We start from the raw sequence: 26,534 nt of genomic DNA, 5'->3' as shown, positions 1-26,534 counted from the left end.
CCTGCAATTACACAACCTAAACCCGCTGCCGGTGTATCGGCTGTCTTCTTGACAATACACACACACACACACACACATATATATATATATATATATATATATATATATATATACATACAGAAAGATAGGTCAGCAGTCTACGACGCCAAAGGAGGCATAGGGGTGTGGTTAGGCTCTTTTCTTTTTTTACTACGGTTAATGAAGTGAAAATTTTTTTTAATATACAGAAGAAAGAAAGAAAAACACGCGCCCAGAGTGGGGATTCAACCCACGCCTTTCGATTACATGTCGAATGCCTTACCAATTCGGCTATCTGGGCGACTGTGTTCTCCGTCACTTTCTGGGCTATTTATATTTACTAGAAGTGTATCTGACGCTTGAGGGTGGTAGCCAGCGCCACTCTGACTGCACGTGGAGAAGGGGACCTTCTTTTCAGGCCCCGGGGCGTGACTCAAACGTCTACAGCCTGTCCCAGAGTGGGTTCGGTCCCCAATGTGGCCCGTGTTTTTCTTTCTTTCTTCTGTATATTAAAAAAAATGTTCACTTCATTAACCATAGTAAAAAAAGAAAAGAGCCAAACCACACCCCTATGCCTCCTTTGGCGTCGTAGACTGCTGACCTATCATTCTGTATTTCCTCAACGAGCCCCTCATTTCCTTACTATATATTTATATATATATATATATATATATATATATATATATATATATATATATATATATATATATATATATATATATATATATATATATATATATATATATATATATAAATATATATATATATATATATATATATATATATATAGCGAATCAGAATAGGAAATGAGGGGCTCGTTGAAAATAACACAGAAATCCTCCCCTTTGCTTTCCGAGGTTTTCTCGACTGCCAACCCTTATTTCTGTGTTATTTTCAACGAGCCCCTCATTTCCTATTCTGATTCGCTACATGCATAGCGAGGGCCTCTGTTCTGGCAGTCTTGTTGCCAAAGGGAGCTTAAGAGGGTTCAAAGCTGGTCGACCACTCTGGACATGTCGTAGACACTCGAGTCACGACCTGGGGGTTAAAAAGAAGGTCCCCTTCACCCCGATTAGTCCGAATGGCGCTGGCTACCACCCCCAAGCACAGGAAACAAACATACCTAACATAAATACCCCAGAAAGTGAATGGGAAAATCGCCCCGCCGGTAGCGTAGTGGTTATCGCACCAGACCGGTATTCTGGAGGTCGTGGGTTCGGATCCCACCTGGCGGGCATTTTTCTTCACTTTCTTTCTTTCTTTCCAAATTCTTAATCTGTTTCAATGATCTACCACATCCTCCCCTGTGCTTTCCGAGGTTTTCTCGACTGCCAACCCTTATTTCTGTGTTATTTTCAACGAGCCCCTCATTTCCTATTCTGATTCGCTACATGCATAGCGAGGGCCTCTGTTCTGGCAGTCTTGTTGCCAAAGGGAGCTTAAGAGGGTTCAAAGCTGGTCGACCACTCTGGACATGTCGTAGACACTCGAGTCACGACCCGGGGGTTAAAAAGAAGGTCCCCTTCACCCCGATTAGTCCGAATGGCGCTGGCTATCACCCCCAAGCACAGGAAACAAACATACCTAACATAAATACCCCAGAAAGTGAATGGGAAAATCGCCCCGCCGGTAGCGTAGTGGTTATCGCACCAGACCGGTATTCTGGAGGTCGTGGGTTCGGATCCCACGTGGCGGGCATTTTTTCTTCACTTTCTTTCTTTCTTTCCAAATTCTTAATCTGTTTCAATGATCTACCACATCCTCCCCTTTGCTTTCCGAGGTTTTCTCGACTGCCAACCCTTATTTCTATATAAATATATATATATATATATAGCGAATCAGAAAATGGGAAATGAGGGGCTCCGTGAATTAAGGCAGAAAATAAGGGTTGGCAGTCAAGAAAACCTCGGAAAGCAAAGGGGAGGTTGTGGTGGGTCATAGAAAGAGATGAAGAATTTTTTGAGTCGAAAAGAAAGTGGTGGAAAAATACCCGCCGGGTGGGCATTTTTTCACCATTTCTTTTCGACTCAAAAAATTCTTCATATTTTGCTATGACCCACCACAACCTCCCCTTTGCTTTCCGAGGTTTTCTTGACTGCCAACCCTTATTTTATATATCTATATATCTATATATATATATATATATATATTTATATATATATATACATATCAATGTTGCAGTCGTCATTGCCAGTGCTATTCGGCTTTTTTCGAAATATTTAATAGGGCCGAATGACGTGTGCTTGTCACGTTGCTTTGATTCATTCATAAATAAGCGAAAATATAAGTCGAGAAAAAATCCGCCGTTTTCCGGGAGCGGGACGGCGGATTTTTTCTCGACTTATATTTTCGCTTATTTATCAATGAATCAAAGCAACGTGACAAGCACACGTCATTCGGCCCTATTAAATATTTCGAAAAAAGCCGAATAGCACTGGCAATGACGACTGCAACATTGATATGTATCTTTACCGAGTCCCTCGTCCCGTATCTCTCTGTTCTGCTATATATATATATATATATATATATATATATGTATATATATATAAGGTTAGTAGAGACAGAGACAAACGAAAAAGACGTAGAAAATAAAAATAAGTTTACTGACGTTTCAGGCAGAGGACTCCCTTTCTTCAGAGTACAAAATAGGTTCGTTTCAGAGCTATATATATACAGAAAATGTAGCAAGCGCGAGGGCAAGGTAGGAGGAGGGAGAGTTTGTACAAATGGATCATGGTTGGTGGGGAGCAAAAGAATGAAGAGAGAGCGGGAAAATTAATTACAAAAAGGATAATAAGAACACACAGTCAGTCACGCGGTACAAACTTGGAAAAAAAGAGAGAGAAGAACCAAACACAGAGGAAAAAAATAAATAATTAAAAAATAAAAAATAATAAATAACGAGGTAATTTTCCCCAGTGGCAACAGGGGTGAAAGAGGGGTCAAAACAAGATATGACCATGCCCGTGTTTGACATGGGCAAAAAGATTAGTCACGCGGAACGAAGACGTTCCAAAGAAGATATGCACACAAAGGGCGAACATCTGTCCGTTCTAGGAATCCAAGTAAGGTCATCGAAACAAGAGACACGTGGCTTCTGTTGGTGGGAGGCGGGGGTCGTGCCCAAAAGCAGTAGGACAGGCAGTTTCGACAGGAAAGAGTGTACATTGGTATACAAAGAGCGAAAAAAATAAATAAAGAAAAAAATAACCAGGTAATTTTCCTCCCTCCTGGCAACGGGGGTGAAAGAGGGGTCAAAACAAGATATAACCATGCACGTGTGTGACATGGGCCAAAAGATTAGTCACGCGGAACAAGGAAACGAAGATATGCAAATGCACACAAAGGATGAACATCTGCCCATACACACCCGTTCTAAGAATCCTGGTAAGGTCATTGAAACGTGAGACACGTGGCCTCTGTAGGTGGGAGGCGGGGGTCGCGCCCAAAAGCAGTAGGACGGGTAGTTTAGACTCGAAATGAGTGTACATTGATAGGAAAAAAAAAGTCATGAAAAAAAAGAAAACAGGCAGGTACACGCGTATGACGCGGCAGGAGGTGCAGGGATATGCCAGGAGGTGCAGGGATAATACAGCATACAAAAGGCCCTATGCCAGACCTTATTTTGAGCGGATGAATAGTAGAGAACTACAAACAAATCTAGCCAATTTCTCTTTTGTATAATAAACCAACTTCATTGCGCTTGCCTGCCGACACTCTTATGGAAACAGCACTTTGCGAAACCAAAAAATAATAAAAGGCTGCGTTTTACTTTTTTGGGGTTGTTTGCTGAGTATCTCACCGAGTACGATTCGGTTAGGTTGTATATAATGCCACTCACTGCTCGTATGATGCGGTCAGAATACGGTCACAACACAGATTTACAGAGCTATAGTCAAGCCCAAATCCACCAAAAGAACGCCGGACAAGTCAGTGCTCATCTTCGTGTAGCGATCAATCGGTTTCACTCAGTTATGCGTCAAACACGTTATCACTGCTTCCTTTGCGTGTATTCGTATAATGTGCGCGTTTCATATTGGTCTTCGCTGGTAATTGACGTGATGTGTGATTTTGCTTATTACTAAGTAAACGCTAAATAGTAATAGTCAAACTTGACACGATTCAAACAAGCAGCTTTGACACAATGGTAGCTAGCACACAATAAAAAAGGATAAATAAATAAATAACTGTTTTGAAAATACAAGGCACGAAGCTTGTAGAATTTATAGTGTTCGGAGTATACAGAGGATAAAATTCGGGGGATGCGAAAAGGCACTTGAATCCATTAGGGCAAAAAGTATACACCTTTTTCATTCACAATAGTTAAAGGTAACCAAAGTGAAGTCGTTAGCATTGTCACCAAGATGCGCTGAAACTTTTGGAAAAAATTCTCACTGTTTAATACCGCCAATTTATATTATGTGCAGGGCCAGGTGTTTTTATTTATAAGACAACCCTTCCTAGGAACAACAGTGCTGCGCGCGTTCTGCCTGAACTGCATATCTGCACAATACAGTATAAAACTAGCAGCTTAGTAGGCCATGTTTGATACTCTAGCAGTGTGGTGAAGAAACACGTTCTACCAATGCAGGTCCTGCTCGCAGTAGCACGTTTCATAATATTTATTAACGGAAGTAAAATGTTCTGGCACAAATGCCCGTATTTTTTTCGCATCAGGAATAAACGAGCCAGGCCGGAGAAGAGGGGGCACGACACTGCGAGACAGGCAATCTTGACTTTGCATCTTTTGACGCAGGTCGTACTGCTCGGATCTTCCCGTTTTCCTGAGACGTCAACTTCGCCAACGAGGAGTCAACGTCGCCGTTGCTCCGAGATGGTCGCCTGGTCCTTACCGGCTGCAACGAAGCAACCTTCCTCACCCTGGCTGATTATTCGAGAGCGCACCCTCCCGAAGAACACCTTCTCTCCGCCGCGACCGGTCCCCGTTCCTGTCTGTTAATTTGGTTTTTAGTTATTCCTTGTTACCTCTTTCTCAAGATGCTGCAACCTTATTGTACGCCCCCCCCCCCACTTATGGAATACCTCCGGGCCTTTAAGGATGAATAAATGAAATAAAATAAATCAAATGAAAAGTGTGAAATGATGGAGAGATACGTGGGGCAAGAAGAAAAGGAGAGGGCGTGAACGGAGAGATTTTTTCTAAAGAATGCGCATATTGTCAGATACTATCTGTAGTGTTACAATAAATATCACCGCGAAAAGGTTGCATTCCGCAACGAATGTCAGCATAAAAATACAATGCAATGGCTACGCCAGTTACGAGAGATCTGAGAGGTTGTGCGTGTCAAGAAATTTAGCTAGGCTGTCCAGTCATGTGGTAAACAAACTTGAATCTCACACGTGTAAACATTTTTGACCGAATTTTGTCTAACTTGTGCACAACTGTTTTTGCTGAGTTCAAATATGGTCTCAATTTTAGGGCTCCGCTTCGGCTCAACATAAATAGGGCAGGATTACTCCCCAGCCCTTTGCACTGTCAGGCGTTTTTTATCATTTGACAAATACTATATAACATTTTTTGCCCTAATGATGTTGCGCTTCAGTTGACATATCAACCCAAGGTACCCGACTATTCCATTGAGGCTGCCTTAAATAGAATAACGAGTGACAACCATGTCTGACGGCCGCATACCGTCATGACATTTCTGTAGTTGCAGATAAGAGAGACAACCTTGTTTTCGACTCCGACGATATTGCGCCGAAACGGACCACTCAGGCATGCGATCAGACAGAAGCAACCATGCGTGACCCAAAAGCTATGTCACGGTATTAATTCGTCAAGGGGACCGGACACTACAAATGTGGCGTCCAATCTTCGGAGCACATACAAATCAAAACCTAGATGATTGTATGACCGAGAGCGGAAGCTTTTGTCGTCAAAATACTGGAATTGCTAAGGTTTTTGGCACCGTAAGCTCGACCAAACGAATTGCCAAAAAAGCTGCGGCCGTCCAGGTAGACGCCACTTGAAGAAATTATATCACAACATGTTAAAATGCTACAGAAATTTACGTGCTTGAACTAAATTACAATATGCTTTTGTTCACCGCAGAACATCAGAGTCAACCAGCCTCTAACGAAAGACGCAGACTACATGGCGCATGTTGGACATTTGAAAAATTGCAACATTTTTGTGCTCAAACACTAAACTTAAAAAAATAAAAACTTTGTGATCCTAATATAGTACCGATCTGATAATTGATTTGGCAATTTTGCACCAGTGTGGAAAACCAAATGCACTCTTGCGAGGAGTTTTTCCTGTTATAATATATTTGTTTAGGTTCGTATAAGGCTTGCACGTCGAGGAGTGATGAAGGAATTACCCTGTGATTTTCCTGATATTTTCAACATAAACCTGGAAACCACTAATTTAAATCTCGTCGGATGCGAGAATTCTCTCTACCTTTAGAGCATGCATCACCATGCATCAGGTAGCGCAGCTCCTTCGAGACCAACCATTTAGGGTCGGATGTCTTGAACACAATGTACATTCTCTTCAGACATGGCGATGTGTTTATTGGTTTCTGAATACGCGGCTCCAACAGCCGTTGTGCATGGTCTCTAGAGTTTGTGGTTGCAGAGGTTCCCTGAAGCTTGTGTCGGAATTTGCCCCGCATAGGCATAACAAAATAGACATCACAAAATTGATCTTTCGAAGCTGTTGTTGAGCGTCCCTCTGGTTGAGCACTGCGAACAGCTCAAACTAGTCAAGACAGTCCTCAACATTATCGAACACATCTTCTTGGTAGGTGGGAGGATTGTGTGGCTGTTGCAGAGTTGGTTAGCTGCAATTGATTGCGTAATTACATGCGTTTTACCGAGGCTTGACGTATTGGTACAGTGAAGGTGACAAGGTTGCCGCACTCGAGAGAGAGACCGAGTTGGCGGTGACTAGACCGATGTACAGGTGTGCGGACAGAGTGAGGCCATAGCGGGATGGTCGAGAGGCCCTTCGGCACATACGAAGTATGTACAAGGACAAAACACATAGCTGCAGATGACACACATTCCGCAAAAAATGCGACACCATGTAATTTCTACCTTATTTTAAAACAACAAGAATTAGTAAGTTTTTTTGTACACAATTGCTATTGCCAAATTTAACGCTAGAAATCTGAGGTGCGCGAATCTTTCATTCAAAAGAGTGGATATGATACCGTAATGGCCGATGAATAAAAGGTCGATACAACTGAGGAGAGAAATCAATAAAGCGATGAACAATTTGTTATTAAACATTCCATAAAATTGAAGAAAGGTGATTGCCTCTAGAAAAACAAAGTTAGAAATTTGTGCATAGGCATAGGTTTGAACAAGAAAACCAAACTGCAATATTCACGAAAAGATGAGTAGAGTGTTAAACTATACCTGGGAGTGAACAGGACGTGAAAATTAAGAAATTAAAACTTTTTTTACTGAGAAGCAGATAGATAACGCATGACAGGAAGCTTCAGAAGCACCTTGCCTTAAAAAGAAATAACAGAAATCGCAACAAAGCGTTATAAAGTTCCAAAAAACACTACCATGAACAGCAGTTCCCGTATAAGAAAAAACAACAAAAAAGACCCTTTACACAATCTCTAGACATGGAAGAAACTTTTCGGAGATGCCAGAACAGGAAAGTGTCCACAGCGACGGAGCGTAAATAATAACGAATACATTTAAAATATGCAGCTACAAAGAAGATCAGATACCTTTTTTGTACATCCTTGAAAGCTCTACGGAAAAAAGTAGTGTAAAGACAACTTTGAAGCCGACGGTTGTTGTCACCTAAATATTTTGGAAATGCACAAAAAAGATATCAAGAAACATAGAAAGAAATGTTTCTGAAGGAAATGTAATATAACAATCTTCGATGATATAGAGTGACTTTAAAGTTGTAATACATTTAAACTGCAGCAGTGCGTGGTTAGAAAACCGTGCTCATAAGACACATGATTCGTGAGTCAAGAAGAAGGGTACCACCAAACGTACATGCTTGCAAATATTCTAGAGTTACACAATGCTGGTAAACATAGCCAAATCTCTGGTGTTTTTTACGGCGATAGCTTTCCGTGCCCATTTCTGAAAAACCATGTTGCCCCTGTAATAAAAATTATCGCCGTTTTAATGAGTAATAAGTAAAGCAGACGCGTGAGCAGGTGGGATTTCAACCGCTTGCCCACAGTAGCATCCCGATGCTCTCGAGACTGGGGTATTTCCGCATTGAAGTTTTTATTGCAGAAAAAGTATTCTTGAAAGTTTCAAACTCACACGCTTAAGTTCATGGTACAGCGTCCACTGACAAGTCTTTACACATTTCGGCAATCGGTAGAATAAATGTAGGCATTGTTTGAAGCATTTTATTCCGGAATAAACGATTTGAGGAAAAATTGCAGACGCTTTAAAAATATCCGTAAACTCGTGAAAGTAAAAGTTGACGGATAGTGCGTACCGCGAGGCACCTGATTCTAATGGTGAATTAGCAGCACACGTTTACCACAGACATGAGAAACCGCGATTTTCGGTAGGCCATGATCTGTGCTCGTCTTCGTTCTGACATAATTGGCTCACTAAACCGAAGATATGAAATGGGAGAAACACATGCAACGAAGACATAGAAGAAAAGTCCGTCTAAGTAGCGTATGCAAAAAGAAAACAAACTAAAGTAAAAAAACCAACGCAATTGCGATGGAGGATAAAAGTAATATTAATCCCAATTCTGCCGTCTTCAAAGCATGTAAGCCCCCATTAGTGCCTTGAAGAACCTTTTCTAGCTACACCGCCTGATATCAATTTATAGTACGCTGCACGAAAAACTACATCTAGAATAATCTCTCCACAACTTCAGAGAAGCTTTAAACAAGTAAGCCAGAGAAGAATTATAAAAATAATGTTTCGCATTCTTCAGCATTTCAACGGGGAGTTTAGTTTGGCACTGCACTCTCACGACTTTAAAAAATAAAACACTATAAGTATATGTCACGTCTTTTTCTTGAGTATTCCCAGTTCCGTGGTGAAATTCTCCTACTTTGTTAACAGACATGACAACTTTGTGCAAAGGTCTCAAGTCGGTCTATTCGTCTAGTCATGCTTGTTTTTTGGCGCGTTACCCTTGTTTTTAAAAACTGTAACCCCTGATTACTTTTTAAAAGTAAGTTATTTTTGATCACCTAAGCTCACCGTGAAACAGCGCAGTAAAAAGTCACAAAATAGTTCTAATCTATTTTAAAACTGCGCACACTGCGGCACATGTTTAGGTCCTGCTCTGGGACATGCAATTACACTTTTGATGTTCCCGGCAAAAAAATAACAGCACAGAGCTGATAAAATTTGTCACTCTGCGCACACGCACGATAGCATTTAGCGCTAATTGGGTCACCAAAAGAGAAGGCCATCTAGAAAACACGTGTGAAGGATTCGCGCTCACGGTGAACCAAATACGGTATAAAAAGGCATCGGAAATCGGTGCGCTTCATTCGTACGCTTTACGCTATTCAACTTCCTGCCAGCGAAAACGCACGGAGGTAAGTAAACTCCAAAACCATTACAATAGACATCGGTGCTTCCTCAGCTAATCGAAGCCGCACACTTTGGTCTGAATGCAAGCTAGTCTGTCATTCTCCATGCTTGCCTGCCTGGTTGCTTGTCTGTCTGTCTGTCTGTCTGTCTGTCTGTCTGTCTGTCTGTCTGTCTGTCTGTCTGTCTGTCTGTCTGTCTGTCTGTCTGTCTCGACTTGGTTCCTTGCATAAAACAAGGGGAAAAAAATTTCGAACAGAACGAATATCTACGCCACATCACCCTTAGCCTCTAAAATTGCTGGCATGGCTGATTTATGTCGACATTACGTAGCGCAAAACAAAAACAACCGGCATAATTCAGGCAATAGAACGAGCAGGGGCACTGGCACCTTAGTTGTTGTGTTTAGTATTGCACTCTTCACTAATTTATACAAAACCCAAAAAACATACAACACCGGTCACCCACTGTATTGAAGGGAAACCTTATAGAAGCAAACAATAAACCAAAGGGCCTGAGCTCTAACTTAACAGTCTCGAAGTCAAACGACACAAGCCCTCCACAAGTCGGCGAACAAAATTGCGATCGCCGAAAAATGTAATCGAATTCTGCAAACTTGTATTCCGTTGGTCTTATAATGAATGTGACTTCTGGAAAAGGTGCTACGGGGCATAAACGTCAAAGGCAATACTTTTTAACTAAGCCTTTAGGAAAGCAAGCAATCACACGGTCATATCTATTCTTCACGGATTGTCAGCGAGTTCTCACGAGAAAGAAAACAGTACCTGTAGTACAGATGTCTGACTCCAAACCCCTCGCCGTGTTTCATTGGTGCAGCCCAAAGAAAAAATGCCTAACTTTCACTGGTGCTTGTACTAGTGTCCTAGCTAACAAACTGTGGTTTTCGGATGTTTTGTATTTACATTTAAATGCGAACATTTCTGCGCAAGGGAATGACGGTTGCATGAGTTTTTAAGACTCTCGAGGGAAGAGGCTATAAAAAGAAATATCCTGTTAAAACAAACCTACAGTTCCCAAAAAAAAAATAAGTTGGCGACTTCTGAGTCTGTATATTCTTCACGTATCCCACAAAAAAAATCCTTTGTACTTCGATTATTCATATGGGTTGCTTTTTTCTCACAGATTCCTGCAGTGAATATGGGGATTTTTGCCTTGGTAAGACAACGTCTGATACGCTTGCCTTTGCATGTTTTTTGAGTGCTAACACGTAGAAATTCTCGCTTGTTGCGTAACGATTATAATGAACAATCCCCAGTTCTGCGCCAGATACGGTCAGAGTTATATAGAAAATGAATATCTCAATGACGTCACCCAGTAATGCGCAATGAGAAATAGTCATAAGCCATTTAGGTATGGTTTGGGTAGTCATAGCAAACAGAATTTTACCTCCACTCCTAGCGCTCGTGCGGCCCACAGCAACTTATGAGACAACAGCGCTGTTACTTGGGCTCCGCCTACAGCAAACCCTCCATAGCAATCGCGAGCTTTGTTAAAATTTGTAATACTGCATAATGTTATAGAGGTAATAAACACCTACATGCCAATTCGATTTCAAAAGTGGGGCAACGGATGTTTCTTACCAATCTTCCAATGTCCTGTACCTGGGGTTTCCTACTTATAATAAAGTTCTATTTTAATAGTTTTTATTGCAAGGCTTTTAAACGTAAACTTTATTCGTTGTTTAATTCGTAGATGTAACGGGCCTCTGCCACACCAAAGATGAGGGGCGCTGTAATGTAGTGGTCCGGCCTAATTTTGACCCCAAAACTGCAAAACATATTCTGAATAACCACAGCTCAAAGGTGGCGGTAGAGTGCCATTAGTGACACAGACAAACTTTCGCAGTCTGTAGCGCTTAGAAAATAGGCACAGGAACCGAGGAGAACGTGAGACCTGTCCACAACGCGTATATTCAAAAATGTCTTATTTTCAAGTAGTGCATGACGACAATCCTGTCAGTGCAGTAAACGTATGTGGAACATAAAAAAACCCTGCTAAACGCATGTTATGCCTACTGTTTAGCAATCAGGTTCAGTTCTCTGCCAACGTAAAATAGCTGTGCTAGAGCGGGGGCCTGTTTGGCACTCGCTCGAAAAGAGAGCCCACAGAAAAAGCGCAATCACATTTTAATAAATACAGTTAGAAACAAAAATCGAGTCTCGTCTGGAGCACCTGGTACATCACTCATGCAGATTCAGAAGCTTCAGAGTACCGATGTGTGTCTAAGTGATACGTGGTGAATAAAGAACAAATAACGTTGTTGTGATCCTCTTCTGAATCCACTCTATTCAAGGGACGACAAACAGCTAGAGCAATTGTACGTTGCACTGAACAAATCGAGCTTAGCCATAGTTAGGGCGTAGTAGAGTGAGCCAAAGGATGTTGACTTGGTGAATTCCTGTGTGGCTCGGAATATTACGCCAAGTGTCCTTACGAGTTAGCTATGCCGTTCACTAGAAAATTAGTCTGTTATCCAATATTATACCGGTAATATGACTACAGTAGCAGGTTTTACGGGTTCACCGAGCAGCAAGGACGTAAGCATTAGCAAGAAAATATTCCCGGTATATATCATAATAGCGTGCCACATCATGATCATCAACCACAGCCCAATAGGTACACTGCAGTACGAACGCCTCTACCATGGACATCAAACCGCCTCTGCCTCGTGCTGGTCAGTGGTATTCTTTGCCTCCGAATTTCCTTATTTCGTCTCTGTACAGTGTAATCGGCATTCTTTTTCTTCACCCGCCTCTGGTTGTCCGCTCTATCAACCTTTAAGTCCACCGGTTGTTATGTCCCCTAACTACGGGTAAATCCAAATTTCACTTCTTTTTCGGCATTTAAAGTATGGTATATGTATCCTCTAGTTCGTTCTCTGATTCAAAAAGCTCATTCCGTCTCCGTAAACGTTACCCTTACCATTCTTTTACCCCCGGCACACTAAGCCCACCAAACTTTGATTTTACGTTGAGCCGACAAGTTTATGCACCGTATGCATCACTTGACCACCGCTCTGGTTGTATATTCTCCTTTTTAGTGAGTGTTAACCCCATTTTTGGTATTAAGGAGAGTTTGCCTGTGCATCTCAGCCAGTTCCAATCCCGCGTCGAATTTCTTTCCCATGGCTGGTATTCGCACTAAGAACCAGACCGAGGTAGTTATATTCTTCTACTGTTTCTGCTGCCTCGTAACTTATGCTCAACAAAACGCTTTCGGAAAATTTATTAATTATTATTTAGGATTTACTCGCATTTATTTTTAGCCCCAAAGCTTTGCTTTATGAATTTATTTCAAGCATTTCATGCAGGTGCTCTGCTGACTCGCTTAGCGTGACTATGTCGTCTGCAAACCTCAAGCAGCGGAAGTGTTCTCTATTTATTCGTAATCCCCTGTTTTTTTATTATGCATTCGAGATACGCCGTCCATACAAGCTATTCATCTTTAAATAGTTGCGGTCTCACCTTGCCAGAACATTGTTGATATCACGTGTCAGCTGCACGCGATCTTCCGGTTAAGAAAGCGAGAGATACAGCTTCATATTATTGGTATACAGATAGCGCGAATGGTGCCTAATAAAAACGTTGATATCATTTACAAGCCAATAAAGACAAGAGGCCCGATTGCCTAGATAACGGCAAAATCACCTGTAAAATTCTTGTGAAAGGCCGCGAAGGAAAGCCTTGATAGCCGGTACAATTAGACCTGTATATAAGGCACTGACGAATCGCTGAATGAACTCGTGGTATAGATCGCATGCACATATTTTGCGAAGCAGTAATTCGTGATTAGCAGCCTAAAAGGCTATGCTATAGCCAACAAATCTGTGTCAGCTTGTTGGCGACAGGGCACATGCAGGCCGGTGTCGTTTAGAAAGCAGGCGAGATTTGTTTCCACTGACCGTAGGGCATACAGTCATTTCGTTGGAATAAATATTGGACACACTGCTGCCAAAAACGTGTCGGTGTATGACTTTTTCAAGATCTTCATAAAGGAAGACAAAAGTGAGATTGGGGTATAGTTCTTTTGGATTGTATTTCATTCGAACATGTCCAAAGTGAAGACGGCAGCCAATTTCTGGTTGGTTGGAAAATGTTGCTCAACAAGTACAGATGTATGATGTGACACAGAAATGGCGGTTAATCAACACAGCAACCCTCCACTATGAAGCTTGGCATGCTGTTGCATCTCGCAGGCTTTTTCGAGGCGAATTTGCGGATAGCGTTAACGACATCATTATCGATAATGGTAGCGATTTACAATACCCGCCTGTGAGCGTTGAAACCATTATCGCGGCCGCTGTGGGAAGTGACTGAGTAGGTCGAAGAAAAATGACGTGCAAAGAGTTCATGTATATCTCAGAGGTCATTGCACCAGTGTTTCAGCAAGTGTCTCACAGCCTTAACTGACATTTTTTGCGGGCTCCTACAAAGTGCTTGGGACGATAAAGTTTTCAAATAGAAGCTTTTCACTCTTTCATTGATTTACCGTTTTGAGTTAATTTTGTTTGTCTGATGAAAACAAACAATTTTTCGGATACCAGTAGAAGTAGTTTGTGCCAATGAGAACATTTTGGCACGTTTATATTTTTCGCATCCAAGAGGCATTAGCTATACAGGTCTACATCAGACTTTTGACAGGAAAGAAATATTTCATCAAAGCAATAAGAACTTTACGGCAATGCTTGTGCCCTGGGGTATCATACTTTTGGTCACTACGAAGACACAGTAGCCATCCGCAAAATATTCAGCAATAACAAAGTGGCGGAATAACCAAGTCTCTGTGATGCAATACACATCGTCATTGTTTGAACGAGTTTGTCATAGAAATGCCTAGATTTCGGCGTAACCCGTGCATGTTCTGATAGTAGAGAGTAAAACTTTTTGAGGATTCCTATCAGCATTTCTTAGACTCGGGCTTGGCTGAGAAACCCCATAAAAGCGCGGCGCAGTAGCCGTCCGTTCGGCCAGGCACAAGCGTCATTTACTGCAGCAAAGGAATCAGCACTGACGATGATGTGATAAGTAGTGCACATAGCGTGCTTTCTTTAAACTGCGCACACACAACGCTGTTGTCAACAACAATGGATTTCAACCCCTCAAGAACGTAGAGCGGAGAATAATGAGGGTTTAGGTGTAATACAATCGTTTTTCTGTAGGGTCGACGGTGGACACTTAGTATGTCCGAGCTGTTCTTGGCTCCGAAAGCTACTTCGTGTAGATGATGGAGCGTGTTGGCTTGGGGTTATTTACCCCAAATGTCCAGTTTGTGGTTGCCGGAATGGGAGGTGAAGAGGACCAGGAACTTACTAACGAGCTGTCGTCCTTGGGCCGTTCAGCAGAGATGGGAGCCTTGGTCGCCGTAGTAGCGATGACAGTGCCATATTTGGCGGGAGAATCACGGGAAATATTTGGGATGTAGTATACGAGAAAGTTAAAAAATCCGGAAAAATATTTCAAATGTGGCCGAATAGAGTGTGTTTTATGCCGCACTGGTGAAAATGTTTGGGCGTTATATTGCTGTCAAACGAATACTGAGGATTTTAAGGACTAATTGTGTGCTGGACAACTGAATTTCGGTTTGTTCAACGCAAAAACAGGGAGATTTCCTTCATCGGCAAGTGAATGTTTGAGAACAAAGCGGCATCATTTACCCTCTAGAGTGTCGGAGCTCTCAACGTCATTAGAAAGACCAGTGGAAAGCCAAGCAGGAACTTTCTAAAATACTTCGGTCTAAAATAAGCAATCACTCATAGAAATTAGCGCCATCCGGGAACTACCGAATGCATTCCGCGTGATCCGCAAGTGCTGAAATCACATCCGTACGCGGTCCTTCTTGGTGGAGTTTACCTCATATCTCGTTTTTTTCATGCTACTGTTGTCGCTGTTGCGGAAGAAAACTCTAGGAAGGTGTTCGCTTCTCGTTGCAGCCGTTGTATGATGCAACAATGGAGGGTCGTTTCTGGAGACGTCTGAAAAGTCCAGCTGCGTAGCAAGGCCGCTGCGTAGGCACTGTTTTTGTTACCACATAAAAAAGCTCATATTGAGGGTGAGCGCGACCACGGGCGCGCTGCGATGCGCACCTCCGTGTCGTCGGCTTAGTGATTCTCGCATTTGTCGAGTGCTTCAGCCGGGCTCGCTCTCCCTGCGCTTGGTTTGCGCTCGGTTGACGTCTGATGCTTTCCGCACTTGAATGTGCGTGTGGGTGACTTTTTATAAAAACCTTAGATTTAAAATCGCATACACTAGTTCAAAACGGCGCAAGTCCCCAAGCCAAGGTAGAGCCAGGGCGCGCCACTAAATCATCTCACCGCCAGTAGCACAAAAAGGTAATCCGTCAACGCGTACTCATAAGGAAGCCTGCAAAAATAAAAAGATAGTGTGCTCATTCTGTTAGGCTAATATATCAGTGATTTCATTTCATAGGGAGAATTTAAAATTCTTCAGATGTTGTGCTGGTTCCTGTATAGACAGAGCACTCAAAATTATGGAACTCAGGTGCTGTGTAAAAACCTACTTGCGTGACTTCAGCACTGCGTTAACTATTGTTGGAATACACATCACCTATTTGTTGAAATTAGATTTTCAGATGCCACATGGCGATGACCATTCTTTTCTTGGTGCAAATGGCTGGAGAAGCACTGGCTAGTGAGTGTGATGGACAAGCGGTGAGAATATAAATATGGTCATCCGTGGAATGAAACTGTTTGCACGCTAACCGGACAAGAGGTCACGCATGAATATTTAGCGCTTTTACAATTAACTCTGGAGAGAAAAAAGAAAGAGAGATATATATATATATCTGTATATATATATATATATATATATATATATATATTTATATATATATATATATATATATATATATATAGAGAGAGAGAGAGAGAGAGAGAGAGAGAGAGAGATTTGACAACTAATCTTAGAGTTTTGCAGGTGGATCGTGCAATCTTGCTATGCTACACAACCAATGGGAAGCAGGGGTTTGTTTTGGAAGAGAGAGAGCTAGGCCAACCTTCCCGAATAAAGAAGGCAGCATGGGCAGTAATCATAATGACAGCTTTGTAGAAGAGGAGAAAGGCCCAGCCAATGCCAGTTCGGCTTTCTCATCCGTTTATGCTCATAACGCATTCATAACCCACACATTAAAAGTACACTGCTTGACTATAATATAGAAGAAATGGAGAGTCAAATCTACACGTTATGAAAACGTAATTTCTAATATGCATAAATCACTGGAATGTCAAGTTGTGAGAACATTTACCGAGGCACCTAATTTTTAAGCAACCAGAATGCCCTTGTGTTTCTCAAAGGTTGTCTTTTTTGCCTTATTTCGTGATTGGTCTGAAGTTCCACTCAGACCTCAATGTGAGTGGGTGCACCATGGCTTCCAGGCTCAGTTGCTTTAAAAAAAAAGCAATTTTGAAGTTTTGCACCGTGATATAGTGTTTCGTTCGTTCGGTTTGTCACTGCGACAAGGTGCTAAAAGTTGGGGGCTACCAAGAGTTGTTAAACCAGCCACCTGCCCAATATTTAGCCTACCACTTGAAGCTTCGCTAAGGTTGAAAATTCTGCCGCGACAGGGAATATATCAAAACTGCACTGCTTTGCGTGAACGTTATATATGTTTTCAATCACTGCAAGAAGGATCAAGACGATGTAAAGATTAAGACACTCTCAAACTACACAAAAGACTAAATTGCAGTAGGAAGTGTGTGCGAAATCTCAAACCAGCTTCATTACAATTCAAGAAAAAGTATAGGAAACAGAAAAGAATGAAACTGAAAACTTTGCGGCGTTTATAAATCTAATTTAATAATGAAGCTTCAAAAACCCGTGATGTATGTTCAATTCGCGAGAGTTCGAAGGGGGAAATAATTCACTCTCAACGACCGTTTTGTTATAATCCTCTCAGAGAAGTTTAAGCAGACAGTATAAAATCCACGTTTCTGCATTTTTTTCAGTGCTTTGTTTTCGACTCAAACTGCTGTCAGGGCAGTTTCTGCTTCCCACTTCTTGTCGGAGGAGGAGTCTGCACTCCAAATCCCTTCAAGTGACCATCTTAACAGCCAAGTATCGCAGAACATGCGGAGGCTCTGTTATGGGCGTGCCTAAAAACGTTGCACCTCAAGTGTACTGAAGTGAATAAAACGTTTCATTGAGAGAGCCCAATAACCCTGAAAGTTGTTTTTGTAGATATTGAATACACGGTCTTCACAAATCATCTCACAATAACACAAAGAACATTTTCATGAAACTTGACATGTGACGGACGAGCCGTGTCTCGACACGTCGTAGACCCTCCAGTCGCGGCCCGCCGGCTAAAAAGGAGATACTCTTCACCACAAATTTCCGGAGCGGCGCCGGCTACCACCGCAGTGCCGGAATCAATATATTTACCCAGAGAAGAGAAGGGGAGACAAAATAGCCGATAACGTACCTTGAATTTCAGCATGCGTCTGATTAGGAGGTCTTGGGTTTGGCCCCACCCGACGACTATGTTTGTCTCTACCATCTATCTTGCCGACATTTCAAAAAGTATACGCCTAGAGGAGAATACATCATTGACCACCCTTTATCTATTGCCTTTACGGGCAGTTTTTGAGCCGGCGCTTTTTTCTGTCATGATGTAATGCGTTCCTATTTTTCTGTTTTGGTTCACTGTTTACAATATATATATATATATATATATATATATATATATATATATACACGAGAGGGTAGACACACGTATGAAAACGATGATTGAACTAACGTTTCGACCGGGGTCCGGTCTTCGTCAGAGGTATATATATATATATATATATATATATATATATATATATATATATATATATATATATATATATATATATATATATATATATATATATATATATATATATATATTTATATATATATATATATATATATATATATATATTTATATATATATATATATATATATATATATATATATATATATATATATATATATATATATATATATATATATATATATATATGTATACTAGAATCAGAAATAGGAAATGAGGGGCTTGGTGAAGTAAAACAGAACATAATTGTTGCGTGTCAAGAAAACCTCGGAAAGCATTAGGGAGGATGTGGTGGGTCAAAAAAACTGATGAAGAATTTTTTGAGTCAGGAAGAAGGTGGTGAAAAAATGTGCGCCGAGTGGGATCTGAACCCGCGACCTCCATATTACCGGTCTGGTGCGATAACCAATACGCTACCGGCGGGGCTGTTTCCACGCCACTTTCTAGGGTATTGATTATAAGGTATTTTTTGTTTCCTGCACTTGAGGGTGGTAGCCAGCGCCACTCGAACTACTTCACTTGGAGTAGTATTTAGTCTGTATGCATTTACCGCGGCGGCAGAAGACATAGACCATGTAGCGATAAATTTGCAGAAGACCAACAACTATTTACAAGCTCCCCAAACTGAGCCCGGGTTTGGTGTAGTCCGCGCAGAACTTGTTCTTTATAGTGCTCGTCGTAGGTGGTGGGCCGTGGCGCCACGGGGATTGTCCGCCATGTCCCGTGACATCACCCCCCCAGTCGAGGACTACCTCTAGGTAGAAGCAACCTGTTGATTGGATGTTGATGAGGGCTGTAAATGAGTGCTGCGATCAAAAATCCAGTCGCGAATCGCTCTCTGACACGCATGAAAATGATAAGGTTGATGATGCCTTGTCCCAAAAGAACAATGGCTCCACAGCCGACGAACCGCCGAAGGTTTCCGAACCATGTCGGACCGGGGTTGGGTGATAAATCTTCGGCTAGGGAGGCCACAGCTCTTGTCGGCTGGGCTTTGTTCGGGTATCAAGAGTTCCAGATTTTGGGCGGGGTACATCATCGTTTTCTGGTCTCGGCTGTGTTGGGGCACACTGGCGCATCTTTGTTATCCTTGGCGGCGGCGTCCACGATGCTGCAATGTGATGGTGGGCCAGGATGGATATGATCCCGAAAAATCCACTAAGTGTAACATGGCAGCAATGAGGCAAACCATGCTGACATGAAGCGATGTAATTACAAAATGTGATTAACTATTTACATGCAGCCATATTTGAGCACTGATTGCTGCGCTCTGCACACAGCTGCATCATTAAGGTGATAGTCGTAAGTGGTGGGTCTTGGCGTTGCGCGCCATATGCCGTAACAATATATATATATATTATTGTACGCGCCGCTCTTAAAGGTCCCTTCAACAGGCCATAGCTAAGTATTATGACTGGACAATACCGCCTTTACGTTCTGTCGTCGTCGCTGCATTTTGTGTGTCCATCATCATCTCACATTCTTTGTCATTCTCGGACGCGGCATCGTCGTCGTCGTGATTGATCCTGTTCTCGATAGGATACCGCTTGCCGAATAAACGCCGTACGCCAAATCTCCGGGTATTGCCTATCAATTGGTAGAGCGTGCATCTTGACTCCTCGGCCTCCATCTCTGAGTACACCCCTGGAGCTCCGTTCTGGTCGTCGCTTAGCGCGAGCCGCCAGGCGGATGAAAGCGGAACCTGCCACCGGTGCGGGTTCAGCCGTCATCCCACTCTACTTCGTAACAAGTCACCAGCGATATCCACCTATGTTCGGTGGCCTTCATCATGAGGACGTTGAGGACTGGCTTGATACCTTCGCACCCGCCAGCGCCTTCAACAGGTGGACGACCACGCGAAGTTTCAGAACGTCTCTTCGTCCCAGAACGAAGAAGCCAAGACGTTGTTTTTGAACAATGAGCGCCGCATCAGTGACTGGTCGGACTACGCATCTGCGCCAGATTTTGGGCCCTCCCGCGGCTCGCTCCGGCCTCGCAAAGAAGCAGGAGAGCCTTATCCATCAGACTCACAGAACACACGCATGTTCTTGCGTTGTGCCACCGCCAAAACGGAGAGATGTCGAAGGGAGATTGCGTTCGTCACATTATGAAGGGCATCAACCAATTTGCGTTCACGGCTCTCGTCCTTCAAAACCCGCCGACCGTCGCTGGTGTAACCACGACCTGCCAAAACCTGGATGAACTGTAATCTATTCTTCTGCTGCAGAAGGTCGTCATGTCGCAGTATCCCAGAATTGACAACCTGCGGACGCTGATTCAGGGTATCATCCGTGAACAGCTTCGGGATTGCCGTTCTCCCTGTGCTTCTGGCGCCCATGTTCAGCCTTGTGCAACTGGCCTGCGGGAAATCAATAAAGTGGAGCTTACAGCAATGCCAGGCCTCGCTCCTCGCCACTTACTCCCCTGACGGTCCCTTGATCTATGCCACTGACGCCGTTCTTGGCTGAGACAAACTATGTGGCGGCCATTCCTAGGGCTTTCGGTCCCCCTTCTCCGCAGCAGGCATGGCGACCACCCCGACAAGACTTAGCTGTGGGCCGATCGTATTGTTATTACTGCGGCATACGTGAACACATCTCCCGGTTTGGCCGCTGGCGTCAACCGGATGAGCGACATGGCTACGCCAGTTACGACCGCGACGGCAAGCGTTTTAGCTACGGTTTCGACCAACAGCATTACACGTCGCCCCCACGCCTTTATGCCTCTCCACTTGGAACAGGTGAGTATACTCACCACTTTTGAAACAAACGCCGCCATTCACCATCACCACACCTCGCGGCTGTGTCGCCTCTGCGACCAATCTTGCATTATACAAGCCATGCTCCGGAAAATGAGGTCCTGCAGTTTTGGTGGAAGAGTTTGCAACAGAAAGAAAAATTATGGCCATGGAACTTTTTAGGAGTCGTCGCTGATGGAACTGCTGTTGAAGCATTGGTAGGTGGGTGCCAGCCCATCTGTACTTCATGAAAATGTGTGCTTTCAAAGGAGAGGACTTCTTACTCAGGCCAGCTCTGCGTAGTGTTAATGGTGATATTATTCGAGCTTCAGGATATTGCACAGCGCGTATACTCATCAAAAACAGCGGCCATCCTATTGAGGTTGCGCTACTCTCTCCGTGTGTCAATCAAGTAATTCTAAGTTGGGAATTTTACGTTATTCAGCTGCTGTGATTTCTTGTGGTCAATATTTATTCATATCCCAGAAACAGAGCTCGTAATTGTCGATAGCGCTTGATATCTGCGGGTGGTCATGACCTCCGACTGTACACTCTTCCCTGGCCAAGAAGCTGTTCTCTCATTGTCATGAGACCAAATTGTTTACGGCGATGTATTGATTCCAGCAAAAGGAAAAGTTCTTGTTAAAGAACTGGTAATACCACCGTGCCTTCTCCGTTTTTTCCGTGGATCTGGCTAAATTGCCGCTATAAATTCGACATGAGAGACCCTCTTGGTACACCAACACGCCACTATTTCTCCTGTGCCCCACGATGATGCCGTTGACGTTCTTCTTTTGGGCTCTATTGTGGCAGCGAACAGTTGTTTGGATCTTAAACCCCCGGCTCTCGTATTATTGCGAGAATCAATCTCGACCTGTCCACGGAGCAAACGAACACCCTATTGTTCCTACTGGAAAATCACAAAGCCTTCTTTGACACTCTCCTGTTCTGGGGCAGACTACTGTTGCTACTGATCACATTGAAACAAATGGTTCCTGTGTCATCCGTCGACTCCCGTATGGCGTTTCACCTAAAGAACATAATATTATTTATGAAAACAAGGGTGACATTATCAAGAGAAATAATATGCATCATTCGGCTAGCTGCAGGTCATCACCTGTGGTGCTACGTCAAAAGAACGAGTACAAGGCGCTCAACAAGATCACTTGCAAGTATGTTTATCCTATCCGAGCATCCACGACGTGCTCAACACCTTGAAAAAGGCAGAGGGTTTTTGTAGTGTTGAACTTGGATCAGGATACGGGCACATCCCCATGCACGAAGCCCACAAATAGAAAAAAACTTTTCGCAACACTCGATGAGCCCTACGAATTCAATGTAATGCCATTCGGACTATGCAATGCTCCCGCTACATTATAAAGAATGATAGACAATGTTTTTCGGGGCTTTAAATGGAAAACGTGTCTCATTTACCTGTACGACATTGTTATCTCTTCCTCCATATTTGCCGAGCACCTTCAACGCATCGACCAAGTACTAACTTTCCTAAGCGAGGAATGCCTCCATCTCAATGCAGAAATATCACTTTTCCACCACGTGTAATAAAGTGTTGGGGCACGCAGCGAGCAAGGACATCATTCGCCCCGATCCACATAAAACAAGAGCCGTAATTAATTTTCTGCAATCTCCAAGTCAGAAAGAACATCGCAGTTTCTTTGGATTGGCTTCATACTTCCATCGATTCATTCGGAACTTTTCGGCAATCGCTTCATTCTTAAACAAGTGGTTAGCTTCTAACTCACCATTTGCATGGTCAAGAGGATGCGAAACGGCGTTTCTGAAGCTAAAACTGATTCTTACTTCTGGGCCCGTACTTAGGCATTTCGATGACAAAGCTGCAAGAATACTCCACACAGACGCGAAGGGACAACGCAATGCTTCTTTGCCCCGCACGGGGCACCTTGAGTATTCATGGTGACGGTACTGGCGATACCGCGGACCCCGAGCCCCCAACATAAGCTGTGACCTACGGTGGTTATGTGTTTTTAAGGTGAAGGGTAGAAGCCTCAAACGGTGGCTGTCGGAGCCCAGGTCAAGCTCCGGCGGATGCGCTCCCTGTCTGTTTACCAGGCAGGGAGCACCGGGACCTCTCTCGGTATCAGGGTAGCCGGAGCGAAGGAAGTACCCCCGTCCCCTGCTTTTTCCTAAGCCATATGGTAAACCGAAAAAAACATTCCAAACCTGATCGGACCCTGAAAAGGGTCCGCACCGAAGAATCTTATCCACCTCTTATGCCATCAACTCCCCGAAACCCGACAACTACCCACGTTTTTTTATAGTTGAATCTGTTGACAAATACAAGCCTCTTTCTTCACAATCCGTATTCCTTGTATCGAAGTTTCTTGAAGCCATCCTTGGCAAGAGGTACAATGCTAATAAACTAAGAACCGGTGAAGTCTTAGTTGAGGCCAACACGCAGCAGCAAGCCACACCTCTCATCAACCAAACCCGCATGGCAGACCTTGTTATCAGAGTCACACCCCACCGCAGCCTCAACAGCTCCCAGGGTGTGATATCCGAGTCAGATCTCCTAACCGAGACAGAGACTGATCTGCTCGAAGGCCTAAAAGACCAAGGCGTGACAGCAGTAAGGCGAATCGTCATTACGAGAAACAAAAAAGAAATAGCCACCAAACATCTGATTCTGACTTTCGACTGCTGCACACTGTCCGAGAATGTCAACGCAGATTTTATCCGTTGTTCTGACCGGCCGTACATCCCGAACGCGCGGCGCTGTTTCAAGTGCCGGAGGTTCGGGCATGATACCCACTCCTGTCGCGGCAGAACTACATGTGCCGAATGCGCCCAGCACGATCATCTCTCCGACAACTGCACTGCAACCAACTTCACCTGCCCGAATGGCCAGGGTGCACACGCAGCATACTCTCGCGCTTGTAAAACGTTTCATCTTGAGAAGAAAATCATTAACCTTAAGGTAACCGAAAGCATCACCTTCCCAGAGGCGCGAAAGAGGTTCGCCTTTTTCCCCATGGGGAGGTACACCGACGCAGCTCACCGGGAAGCGGAGCGGCGTCTGGTTTAGGTGGGGACCCAGTCCCAGTACCGCGAGTCGGACTTGATCCTGCCTCTGCACCCCCTGGGTTGCCTCTGGCACCCCAACCAGCCTCTGCAACGCTCGTGCACCCAGCAGCGGCTGTGGTGGCAACAACGTCTGTTGGGGATGCTGCTGCATCCACCGCTTCCTCTTCACCGGCCGAAGGCACATGCAAGGGCACTGAGATGGAGACTGAGGCAGTCGCAGCGACCCCCTTCCCCGCCCCACGGCCTGTGCCATCTGCGGTGCTCCCGACGCCTTCGGCACTGGCAGCGCCGGCAAAAAATACCCGAAAGGGTACCACGTCAAGGGGGCCCAGTCCGCTGGGTACCCCCTTGCCTCCAGATGACGACATGGACGTCGAGCCCTTCCGGCTTTCATCTCAGCGGAAGGAACTGGCTGCGACGTCCAGGTCAGTAGAGAAGGCCAGAAAACCCCTTCCAAGAGTCTAAGCCCCCCAAGACCCCACATAAAAATGACACTCCAGTAGCTCTGAACACATAATAACGGGAAGAGAAAATATTCTTCAATGGAACTGCAGAGGCCTTCTGAATAATCTGAACGATGTATGTGAGATTCTGCATGCTAATCAGCCAAGTTTAATGTGGGTCCCAGAAACACAGTTAAATTCCAACCAATCAAATTTCTTAAATAGCTATATAGTATTCCGAAAGGATAGGGTTGGCTGCACACACTCTTCGGGCGGTGTAGCCATAATAGCCAGGAAATCCGTTGCATGCCACCATATCACTGTGAACACCATCCTCGAGGTCGTAGCAATGCGCACAATAATTTATAATAGGTTGATAACGGAATGCTTTATATACATTTGTCCTGATTTTGTGCTTTCTAGCTATGACTTCGACGCGCTGGGTGACCAGCTTCCCGAACCATGCATTCTAACAGGGGACCATAAAGCTGACCGTTCTCTTTGGAGCTCTTCTCGTACGGATGCCCTGGGTCGCCTGATAGAGAGGTTTCTTACATCCTCTGGAGCATGCCTTTTCAACAATAACAGCCTACATATCATAACATAGGACACAACACATACTCATGTCTTGACTTGGCTATTGGCTCGGCAGTTCACTTTCCTCTTCTCGAGAGGGGTGTGGGAATGGACCCATTCGGCAGTGACCACTTCCCCACCTCACTTACATATATAGGTAAAGGCCCAAGCAGTTCATCTTCCCATAATAGGTTCAATGGAGCACGAGCTAATTGGAACACATTTATAGAGACATCGAAACTACACTACACAACTATAAGACACCTACACGTAGATGAAGCCGCACAACTCCTCACGGCGCACATCCTCGACGCCGCCGAAAAGTCCATTAACCACGCCTCTGGTGCCCCGCGCAACCATCGCAGGCCGTGGTGGAATGAGGACTGTAGGCGGGCGCGAGAGGCCCAGAACAAGGCGTGGGGTATCCTCCGTCGGTACCCCACATCGGGAAACCTCCTCTTGTTCAAACGGGCCAAGGCGTTAGGAAAACGTGTGCGCCGTGAGGCAACACGAGAGATTTGGCGCTCATTCCTAACATCTATAAACTCATACACAGACACACGCAAGGTATGGACAAGTATACGCAAACTCAAAGGACAACCGACACACAGCCTGTCCCTGGTCAGTACAACAGCGGTCACACTGGAAGACCATTCTGACACACTCACACAACACTTCCAACACGTGTCAAGTTCAGCACACTACACGAACACTTTCCTGAAGTATAAAGACTCCAGTGAAAAGAAGTCCCCACGTAACAACAACAAATCACAGACTTCTTACAACTCCCTGTTTTCACTACACGAGCTGACGGCTACTCTAAGCACGTTTAAGCCCTCAGCTCCAGGCCCAGACAACATCAAATACACAATGTTACACATCTATATAATAAAATAAGGCTTTCGGGGCACATTCGACACTCTTGGATGGAGGCTATTGTAGTGGCTTTCTTGAAGGAGGGAAAGGACCCGTCGTCCCCCTAAAGTTACCGTGCAATAGCCCTGACGAGCTGCCTGTGCAAGCTCTTCGAGAAGATGATCAATCGCAGGCTCGTGTATTTTCTCGAGTACAATGGTCTTCTCGAGAGCTGCCAGGCAGGCTTTAGGACGGGGCGATCGACGAACGATCAACTGGTTGCACTTGACTCATACATCAAGGATGCCTTCGTGCATAAGCAGTACTGTTTAACTGTCTTTTTCGATCTCGAGAAGGCCTACGACACCGCTTGGTGTTATGGGATCCTTAGTGACCTCAGGTCATTCTGTGTTTCGGGTAATATGTTGAACACCCTTGCAAGTTATTTGTCAGAGAGAACGTTCAGAGTAAGAGTTGGTTGTGCACTTTCAAA

At 44.0% G+C, this 26,534-nt stretch overlaps 1 long non-coding RNA gene across 2 annotated transcripts in view; it reads left to right on the top strand.

Annotated features, from left to right (window-relative positions):
- Positions 1-17,726, top strand: part of LOC144158515 (uncharacterized) — a 39,732-nt gene extending 22,006 nt beyond the window's left edge. The window contains exons 1-4 of one of the 2 annotated variants that reach the window (XR_013320108.1): positions 9,420-9,542; positions 10,678-10,710; positions 16,136-16,222; positions 17,516-17,726. This is a non-coding gene — a long non-coding RNA (uncharacterized LOC144158515). Of the gene's footprint in view, positions 1-9,419; positions 9,543-10,677; positions 10,711-16,135; positions 16,223-17,515 lie in introns of those variants that run through there. The other variant, XR_013320109.1, reaches the window with a different exon arrangement.
- The last annotated feature ends 8,808 nt before the right edge of the window (positions 17,727-26,534 follow it).

Source organism: Haemaphysalis longicornis, unplaced genomic scaffold (genome assembly GCF_048455015.1).
Source record: "Haemaphysalis longicornis isolate Haplotype H1 unplaced genomic scaffold, Haemaphysalis longicornis Haplotype H1 scaffold_10, whole genome shotgun sequence".
NCBI lineage: Eukaryota > Metazoa > Arthropoda > Arachnida > Ixodida > Ixodidae > Haemaphysalis > Haemaphysalis longicornis.
Note: the sequence above shows the minus strand (reverse complement) of the source record. Positions and strands in the feature narration are given on the sequence as shown.